Below are 10151 nucleotides of genomic sequence, written 5' to 3' on the forward strand. Positions count from 1 at the left end.
TCCTTCACTCTCTTAAGGGTACAGTACACTCCTGCACCTTCATAATACCTCGTTCTTAAGAAAAAAGAATAATGAATCCTTATAATGAATGGATGGCTTCAATTTTATTCAAATTAATCACTTTACCCTAACATGCAGGTGACTTTCATATAAGTTCACCTTAACTTCTTCTCACATACCTGCATTATATATAGCATTAAATAAATGCAAACATAATCTAAAGTGTATCAGTTAAATCCACTATAACGCATTTGCAATTATATTTTTATGAAACACAACATATATGATGTTTTAACTTTGGAGTCTGTAACATAAGATTCCAATGATATAGTCTCGTATTCTTGTGTTTAAGTCATTCTAAGAATGTAAGAGGATTGTGATCCTGTGTACACAAACGGCGTTGACTCATTGTTCGTGACATACACATTAAAATATTGTTAGACCAGTAACAAACTAAATAGTTCTTTTTCGATTGTGGAGCATTTCCTCAGGTGGATGTTTATCTTCTTCGAAAAGTAATCAACTGGCATTTCAATTCCATCCTCATCTTCCTGCAGGAATACAGCTCCAATTCCTATGTGACTAGCATTGATGGCGACTTTAAAAATTTGGAATCGTTGGGTGTGGCTAAAGTCTGTTTGAAAATTAATATGACTATCAAATTGTCGAATGCCTCCTAGCATTGTCCTGTCCACCGAAATTTTATGTTCTTCTTCTCTAATTTGTTTGACGATACCAAGAACAGCTGACGTTTGGAACAAACTTTCGATGGATTCCACTGAGTCTTAAGAACAGAAGTACCTGCTTCATCAAGGTTATTTATGGGAATTCCTTAAATGGCTTCCATCGTTGCGTTCCGTGGGATCAACCTGCTATGACCGATGTTATGGCCCAAGAACTTCACCTCCGCTTTCGCGAATTCCATTTTATTTAAGTTTATCAGACGTTTGGCTTCTCGGAATCGTTTAAAGAGTTCTGCCAAGTGTAACTTATAAAACTTCCAGAACTTTCTAAAGATCACTGCATTGTTCAAATAAACTGTATAGTTTGTTAATCCAGCCACAACTCTGTTCATGGCTCTTTGGAATGTGGCCTGTGCGTCCTTCTTTCCAAAGGGTATGACTTTAAACTGATATAGTCCATTTGGGTTTACAAACGCAGACATTTCTTTCATCTTCTCTGATAAAATTATCTGCCAGTAACCATGCAATTAGAACAACTTGGTGATGCAACTGCCTTTCTCGATACCGTCTTCCAATCCAGGATTTGGATGAGTGTGATTTGTTTTAACGGCGTTGACCTTCTGATAATCCCCGCAGAATCGTTGAACCCCATCCAATTTGGGTATTAAGATGATCGGCGAAATTCACTCTCTCTGGCTTGGTTCGGTAATGTCCTCGTCGAGCACAGCCTCCAGCTCCATCTGGAGCTGTCTGGCTTTGAAAGGATTACGCCGATAAAGGTGTTGCTTTACTGGAGCAGCATTCCCTATGTGTACTTCAATTCCATTAGCATTAGTTCTCCTCATTTCATCCTTTTACTAATGTAGTAAATCTTTCAACCACACACTCTAATCATGAGACAGATAGGTTACGAACCTACCACTCCTCAAGGACTTTTTTTATTTTTTATTCGATTTTGAGGCATATCAAAATCCACATTACCTGGACTTGATCCCTCACTCTGCGTGGCAGTAACTAATACCTGTTTCTCCAGTTCTTTCTCTCCAGTATAATACGGTTTCAACTTGTTCACGTGACATACACGATATCTTTCTTTTATACCTGGCATCTTTTCAAGTGAGTTCACCTGACTCAACTTTTTCTCAATTTGATAGGGACCATTCAAACTGGCTTTGAATGGATCTTCTATCACTGGTTACAGTACTGAACATCATCCCCTCGGCAAATCTTTCGAGTCTCAGAGCTTTTATCTGCAACCTGCTTCATTCTACACTGTGCACTCTTTTGGTGCTTTTACCTATCTCACGTACTCGGTTTAGTCTCTCTCACACCTCCGATTCATAATCTACTTCTGAAAGCCCCGTATTTAGTCCTCTTTAGTTAATGTCAATGGGTCTCTCACTTCATGACCGAATATTAACTGAAAGGGAGTAAACTGAGTAGATTCGTTTAGGGCATCTCTAATGCAAACGCTACGAATGGGATACCTTTATTCAAATCAATCTCGTGATCCTGACAGTATGGTCTCAACATGGTCTTCATGTTCTGATTACATCTTTCTAAAGCTGTTCTGCGCTGTATTGTTCCATGTTCTATGTTCTAAAGCTCCCTGGAATTAGAATTCTGTACACGGAGGCTATCCATAACCTCCCTAAACAGCCTAGCAGTGAAATTTGACCCGTGGTCCGACTGAATGTCACTGGGACGTCCATAACGCGTCTAGAAATCTACTAACTCCCTGACAACCTTGATACTCCGTAATGGAATTTCCCCTGGAAATTTGATAGACACAACCATTGTGGTTAACAAGCACTGGTTCCTATTTTTCGTTCCTAGGAGAGGACCGACACAATCAATTAAAACCTACGTGAAAGGTTCATCAAATGCGGGAATTGGCAAAAATGTATGCTTTCTATTACCGCCTGTGGCTTACCTACTATTTGGCATGTATAACACAGACAGTAATAATTAACCACATCCTTCAACATTCCAGCCCAATGCACATCTTTTTGTACCTGGGTCTTTTGTACGGCTAGGTGTTCTCCTATATATAGTTCATGTTCAACCTGAAATACCACCTTTCTAAATGCTAGTGGCAGCACAATCTGGTGCACTTCGGCCCATTTCTCCTGTCCACTAACCTACCATGGTCTCCATTTCTGCCTTAGGTTTATATCCTTCAGCTAATAACCCTCCAAAATAATTTCTGCCCCTTTTTCGAAGTATGCATCCACACATATATTTTTATCATCTTTTCTTGCTGTTACCAGTCTCTTATTCTTTCAGGATTAAACACCTCTGTCTGACGCTCTGTCTGTTCAGGTCTTTCCTGCTCGAGTAAATCAAACAAGGAATCAACGAACTGAACCTCAACTCCATCTTTCTCTTTACTTTTCGCTTCGTGCTATGACTTATGGTAGTGGAATATGGTTACCACACAGTGTGGGAGAACACCAGCATATTTCTGTTTTAACTCCTCAGTTTCTTGCTCTTACTTGGGTTTGACTACAAAAAGGGATCTCACTCCCAACTAAGATTCTGCCAAATCATGCCGAAGAAAATACTAAATCCTGGAATTGACACTGCCATTCACTCCCACTGTAAATTTACCAGTCTTGAGTTGGCACTGCAATCTTAGCTTACATAGCAGAACGCTAAATTTATGTCCATCTATCCCATAGAATACCACATTCTCGGATAACAGATCATGAAGAGTACATATTCGCTCGTTCCTTACCAACAGCGTCTGTTTAAATCCCGTATCTCTCAAAGTTATAACTTCATGTCGTTCCTCCTCGTTCTTTCTGAGTAAACATCGCACACATAGGCAAATTCTTTGTAAATATAAAGTACTAACTCCATATTCATCTCCTGCCAAGATTGTGCACTCTTGTGCAGCTCCTCGGCTCTTTTTGGGGACCTAGTCTATTATCTTCGATAATGTCACTGGCTTAACTTGTTTACCACAACTTTTCCCACAGCTCTTTTCTTTAACCGTCAGCTTTGTGACATTATGGGAGCCACTTTATCACAGCGGAAATACCTTTCACCTCCTTTCCACCCTCATGAGCTTCATTTTTATCCTGTGGCAGATTCTTACGAGTGCTGTATACTTTTGGTTTTGGAGTGTAGGAACTCCCCTTCTCCCAATGTCTATTCCTCACGGGATGAAATTCTGCCTGGAAGCTTGTTTTATGCACCAACATGTATTCATCTTCTAATTCTGCTGCCCTTCTCACCTCCTGTTCTTCCTGTCCCTAACTAAAATTCTTAACAACTCTTGAAGTGAGTTCTTTGAACTCTTCCAGGAGAATAATCTGTCTTAAGATCAAAAAATGTCCTATCTATTTTCAGAGCAAGTAATCTAATCTAAATAAACCCCATCATTCAAAATGGCAATGTTTAATTCAATCGAATTCAATGTATATCTGACCTGGTTCGTTCTTTGTGCTCCTGACCCAATGTTTAAATGCTTCCGGTAACAATTCATAAGAACCTCATAGAATGTGGGAAAATAGCTGGTGACACCTTGAAAAATGTCCATATTACATATGAGGAAGTGCTGGATGTCTTGAAACGCCTAAACCTGGATTAATCGCCAGGACATGATCAGCTGTACCCCAGAACTCTATGGGAAGCTAGAAAGGTGATTGCTGCACCTCTTGCTAAGATATTTCTATAATTGATAGTCACAGGTGAGAAGCCAGAAGACTGGAAGTTGGCTTACGTCGTGCCACTGTTTAAGAAGCGTGCCAAGGACAAGTCAGTGAACTATAGACCAGTGAGCGTGACGTCGGTGGTGGACAATCTGCTGGAGGCGATCCAGAGGGACAGGATGCAAATGTATTTGGAATGGCAAGGATTGCTTAGGGATAGTCAACATGGCTTTGCGCATGGGAAATCACGGCTCACAATATTGATTGATTTTTTTCAAAAAGTGACAAAGAGAATTGATGAGGACAGAGCGGTAGATGTGATCCATCTGCTCTTCAGTATGGTTTTCATCAAGATTCCCAATGGGACACTTGTTTGCAAGTTTAGATCTCAAGGAATACAGGGAGAACTAGCCATTTGGATACAGAACTGACTCAAAGGTAGAAGGCAGAGGGCGGTGGTGGAGGGTTGTTTATCAGAGTGGAAGCCTGTGACCAGTGGAGTGCCACAAGGATCGGTTCTGGGTCCTCAACTTTTTGTCATTTATATAGATGATTTGGATGTGAGCATTTGAGGTATAGTTTATAAGTTTGCAGTTGACAACAAAATTGGAGGTGTATTGGACAGCGAAGGAGGTTACCTCAGATTACAACAAGATCTTGATCTGATGGGCCAATGGGCTGAGAAGTGGCAGATGGAGTTTAATTCAGATAAATGAGAGGTGCTGCATTTTTGAAGCAAACCTTAGCAGGACTTATTCACTTAATGGTAATGTCCTATGGAGTGTTGCTGAGCACAGAGTCATTGGAGTGCAGGTTCATAGCTCCTTGAAAGTGGAGTAGCATGTAGATAGGATAGAGAAGGAGGCGTATGGTATGCTTTCCTTTATTGGTCAGAGTATTGAGTACAGGAGTTGGGAGGTCATGTTGCATCTGTGCAGGACATTGGTTAGGCCCCTGTTGGAAATTGTGTGCAATTCTGGTCTACTTCCTATCGGGAAGATATTGTAAAACTTGAAAAGGTTCAGGAAAGATTTATAAGGACGTTGCCAGGGTTTGAGGATTTGAGGAATAGGGAGAGGCTGAACAGTCTGGGCCTGATTTCCCTGTAGTGTAGGAGGCTGAGGGGTTACCTTATAGAGGTTTGCAAAATTATGAGGGATGTGGATAGGATAAGTAGACAAAGTCTTTTTCCCTGGGGTCGGGGAGTTCGGAAATAGAGCGCATAGGTTTAGGGTGAGGGGAGAAAGATATAAAAGAGACCTAAGGAGCACCTGTTTCACACAGAGGTGGTATGTGTATGACATGAGCTGCCAGAGAAAGGTGAAGGCTGGTACAACTGCAACATTTAAAAGGCATTTGGACGGGTATATGAATTGGAAAGGTTTGGAGGGATATGGGACGGGTGCTGGCAGGTGGGACTAGATTGGGTTGCGATATCTGTTTGGCATGGACGGCTTGGACCGAAGGGTCTGTTTCCATGCTGTAAATCTCTATAACTCTATGACCCTATGATTTAAAATAGCCTACTTAAGCACTTCATGATTTCTTGACACCTCATCTGACAGTACGACAGAAACATCACTCGCTATACCTTCTAGTTTCGTCTGAACTGACGTTATCCATAAATCCTCAGACCACTCGACCTGCTGAGACAATTTTTCAAATGGAATAAAGAAGGCTTCAACATCTTCCTCATCAAACTCTGTCAGGCATTTGACATATTTGTACATATAACTATTATCTCTTTTAATCGCTAGTCTCTTAGCTTGACTTTGCTGACTGAGTCGCAACTTCTCAAGTTCAAATTCTCTATCGTTTTCGTCTCCATTTCCTCTCCCTCTCTTTGCTCAGCTGAGAACCGCCTGTCTCTCTCTTTCCTCTCTCTCTCTCTCTCTCTCTTTCACTTCTCTCTCTTTTCTTTCTTTTCTCTTTGGATCTCACTTTACTTATCCCCTAACTCCATTATCCTCAACTGTAAATTAAGATTTTCTACCTCGATCCCACTTGTCTGTTTCCACGACACACCGTGTTATTCATTACAAGTTCAGCTTTACTTGTGTCATTGATTCAACCCAAATGTGACTATCTGCCAATTCTAAAAGGATGACCATTTTCTTTCCTTCTAAAAATTTTTGGTGAGTCTGAGAATATTCTTCAAATCTCAGACTCTCCTTAACAATTTTAAGAGTGATTTCTCTCATTTCTGATTTAATCAATGAGAAGTCACTGAAAGCAAATAAGTTGCCTCACCGACGTTTTATTTAAAGACCTAGGACACTCAACTGCACCTGTTTAAATTTGCTGTGAGTTTTCGCACACCCAAACCTATTCAAATCTGTCTCAATCATTTCAAATCACGGACGGGCCCCCAAACTGTAAAGACACGGTGTAAACCCCCCTGCTCAATTTAACGCAGTAACAAAGTTATTCTGTGTAGTAGACTGGGAAAATTCGATAGGCCAAGGACTAAAGTAAAACTTAACAACTTTATTACTTATAGTATAATAAAGAATAATTAACTAACAACTATTTACGACTACTTCCTCTAATCTAATGTTCACCTTTCCTTCTGTAATACTAGTCCAATTAAACTTCTAATTAAGATTATAAGACAAAACTTCTTATCTCAAAACCCGGCAGCTTTCATTTCTTTGCAATATCGCTGTCTTCTTTTCCTCTGCTTGGAGATTCTTCTTCAAAGGTTACTGATCAATAAATGTATCTTTCCGAGAGTTATCTTTCGGGCAGTCTTTTTGCATGTGATGTCTTCGCAATTCCCCTCTCAACTGTTCAAATTTCCCTGTTCTTATAAGCCCAAAGCATCGAATTAAGTCATTGGCTTTTAAGATTGCAACATACTTAAATCAATGTTATTGAAATTTGGTATTTTCGGTGTACAATTTAAACTGATAGACGAATTCGAATTGTAAAATCTCCAGCACTCAGTGTGCTTGCCAAGTCCTTCACCCTCTTAATTTTATGGTACACGTCTATACCGTCATAGCATTTTCAGCCTTCAGTGGTGGACTCTCCCTCATTATGGGCATTTAAGCGGGCATTGGATAGGCATATGGAGGAGAGTGGGCTAGTGTAGGTTAGGTGGGCTTGGATCGGCGCAACATCGAGGGCCGAAGGGCCTGTACTGCGCTGTATTCTTCTATGTTCTATGTTCTGACATGATGACCCAACTCCAGTATTCAATGGTTTGCCCAATGAAGGCAAGCCTGCCTAACGCCTTCTGCACAACCCTATCTATGATGCCACTTTCAAGGAACAGTGCACCTGTACCCCTCAGTTTGATAATACTACACAAGGCCATACTGTTAACAATGTAAATCATGCCATAGTTTTTCTTACAAGATTTAATCCTCACATTTATCTGCATGAAGCCCCATTTGCTATACGTGGCTCACTGGTACTGTTGATGAAAATCTCATCGTCTTCTTAGATGACCTTCTTGACTATCCACCAGTTTGGGTGATCTCAAAAATTACTATCTATGGTTCTCATATTCTCATCCAACTCTTTTATGAAAGTAACGGACAATAATGGACCCAGCACTGGACCTTGTGGCACGCTGCTCATAGGCCTTCTGTTGGAACAATAAAATCTTCCATCGCCCTCTTATTCCTACTGTCCATCCAATTTTGTATTTGATCAGCTAGCTCTCCCTGACCCTCGGTAATCAAACCTTACTTACTATTCTACCACGGGTAACTTTGTTGGGTCTCACTAACGTGCACGTCGACAATGTATGCTGCTTTACATTCATCTACCTTCTTCGTCACCTCTTGAAAAATTGCAATTAGGTTTGTGAGATGCGACTTCCCACACATACAAAAGCGACACAGTGGCTAAGTGTTTAACACTGCTGCCACATAGTGCTAGGCGCCCTGGTTCGATTCCCACCTCTGGCGACTGCCTCTGTGGAGCTTGCACATTTTTCCTGTGTGTCAGTGTGGGATTTGTCTGGTTTCTTCCCATCACCCAAAAATGTGCAGGTCAGGTAAATCATCCGTGCTAAATCTCCCATAAATTTAGGTGCATTAGTCACGGGTGAATGTAGGGGAATAGCTCTGGGTGGGTTACTTCTCACAGGGCAAGTGCGGACTTAATGGGCTTGTTTCCATACCGTAGGAAATCTACTCCAATCTAATCAAAGTCTATGCTGACTCTCCAAAATCAAATCTTGCCTTACTGAATGCCTATCTGTCAGAATCTCGTCCATGAACTTACGCACCACTGAAATCAGACTCGCTCATCTGTTGTTCTTTGGGTGTTTCTTACAGCCTTGATTAAAAATAATGTTACAAAATTAGTCTACCAGTCCTCCAGTCCCTCAAATCAAATGAACTATGGATTATCTAAATCAGAAACAAAAATAGAACTTGCATGAAAAGATCATCTGTGCAGAGAAATCAGAGTTCATGTTTTGGAACCAGCGACCCTTCCTCAGAACTATGAGGAATGATGCAAATAACTCAGCAAGAACTCTTCCATTTTCTTCCCGAGATTACCACAACGACCTGGGATAGACTTGAGCTGGTCCCGGTTATTTATGTACGGTTATGCATTTTGAAATCTCTGGCACTTCCACTTCTGTAATGTGATCTTGTTTCAAAATATCACTACCTCTATATATTATTACACGTTGCCGAGTTTCCATGCCTTTACCCACAGTAAATACTGCCAGTGTATGTCTTCACCCATTGAACAAGAACAGGCAGCAGAGTGGGATCAAGTCGAGTTCTTGGGAGAAGTGTGAACCCAGTATGGCGAGGCAGTTATGGACGGTGCTGTTGAAATGCTAATTCCGTTTCAGTGGTTTTTTTTTCGTTTTCACCGTTGTTTTAAGGACTGTAAGGTTTTGCATTTTAACTTTGTTTCCTTTATTTTTCTGCTTTATATCAAAGTTCTGAATGGGGCGCAAAATTGTACCAAAGCTGGTGTCACATTTGTCCAGTCGTAAAGTTTTTTACTATTGTGAGAAGTAAAATTAACATATTAATAAATTTCAGTCCGAGTCAAATTCTGAAGCAGCAAATTTTATTGATACATACTTGCAAGAACGGGTGACTAATGAGTAAGCACCGCGATCTGAGGGTTACATTCTGATTTATGCTGTTCAGCTGAGTCTCTCGGTCCTCCCCTTTTACCCCACTGGTTACTTTTACTGTAACGTGTAGCTTATCACAAGCTCTAGCTTCACTCCACCTTTGTCAAGCTTCTCTCCTTCTCTGTTTACTTCTCCCATTACTCTAAGCCTGTCGCCCCTTCCTCTTATCTCTTTCCTTATATGTGACTATCCTGGCATAGTTTGCTGTCTTCGTGCGATCATCCTGTCAAACCAAATTCCATCTGTTGACCACACATCCTGAGACTGGCACACTATTCTCCTGTTACTAGTACATCCTACTACACGGTCACTCTGCCCTATTAGTCATAGATAATTCTATCTGTTTTCGCTTCTTTTGTTTTCCTATGCCTGGTACATCCTACTACACGGTCACTCTGCCCTATTAGTCATAGATAATTCAACCTGTTTTCGCTTCTCACTGTTTAGTATTTGCATGCACAGCCTAATTTTAGAATGTAAGATTTTGCAGAAGCAACACCTGTTCCCTTATTCTGCACAATCTCAACCATATACCTTACAATCCGCCCGTTTCTTCTTGGTTACTAAGTGTTGTCTTCTGCATTTGTCTCATACGTTGCCTTCCTGTTCGCTACCATCATCCCTGTGTATTCATTTATAGTGGCCAATTCCTTAAGGTTACCCATCCCATCATTGTTCAAGAGGTTGAGTCCCTCT

Source organism: Chiloscyllium plagiosum, chromosome 49 (assembly GCF_004010195.1).
Source record: "Chiloscyllium plagiosum isolate BGI_BamShark_2017 chromosome 49, ASM401019v2, whole genome shotgun sequence".
Classification (NCBI taxonomy): Eukaryota; Metazoa; Chordata; class Chondrichthyes; order Orectolobiformes; family Hemiscylliidae; genus Chiloscyllium; species Chiloscyllium plagiosum.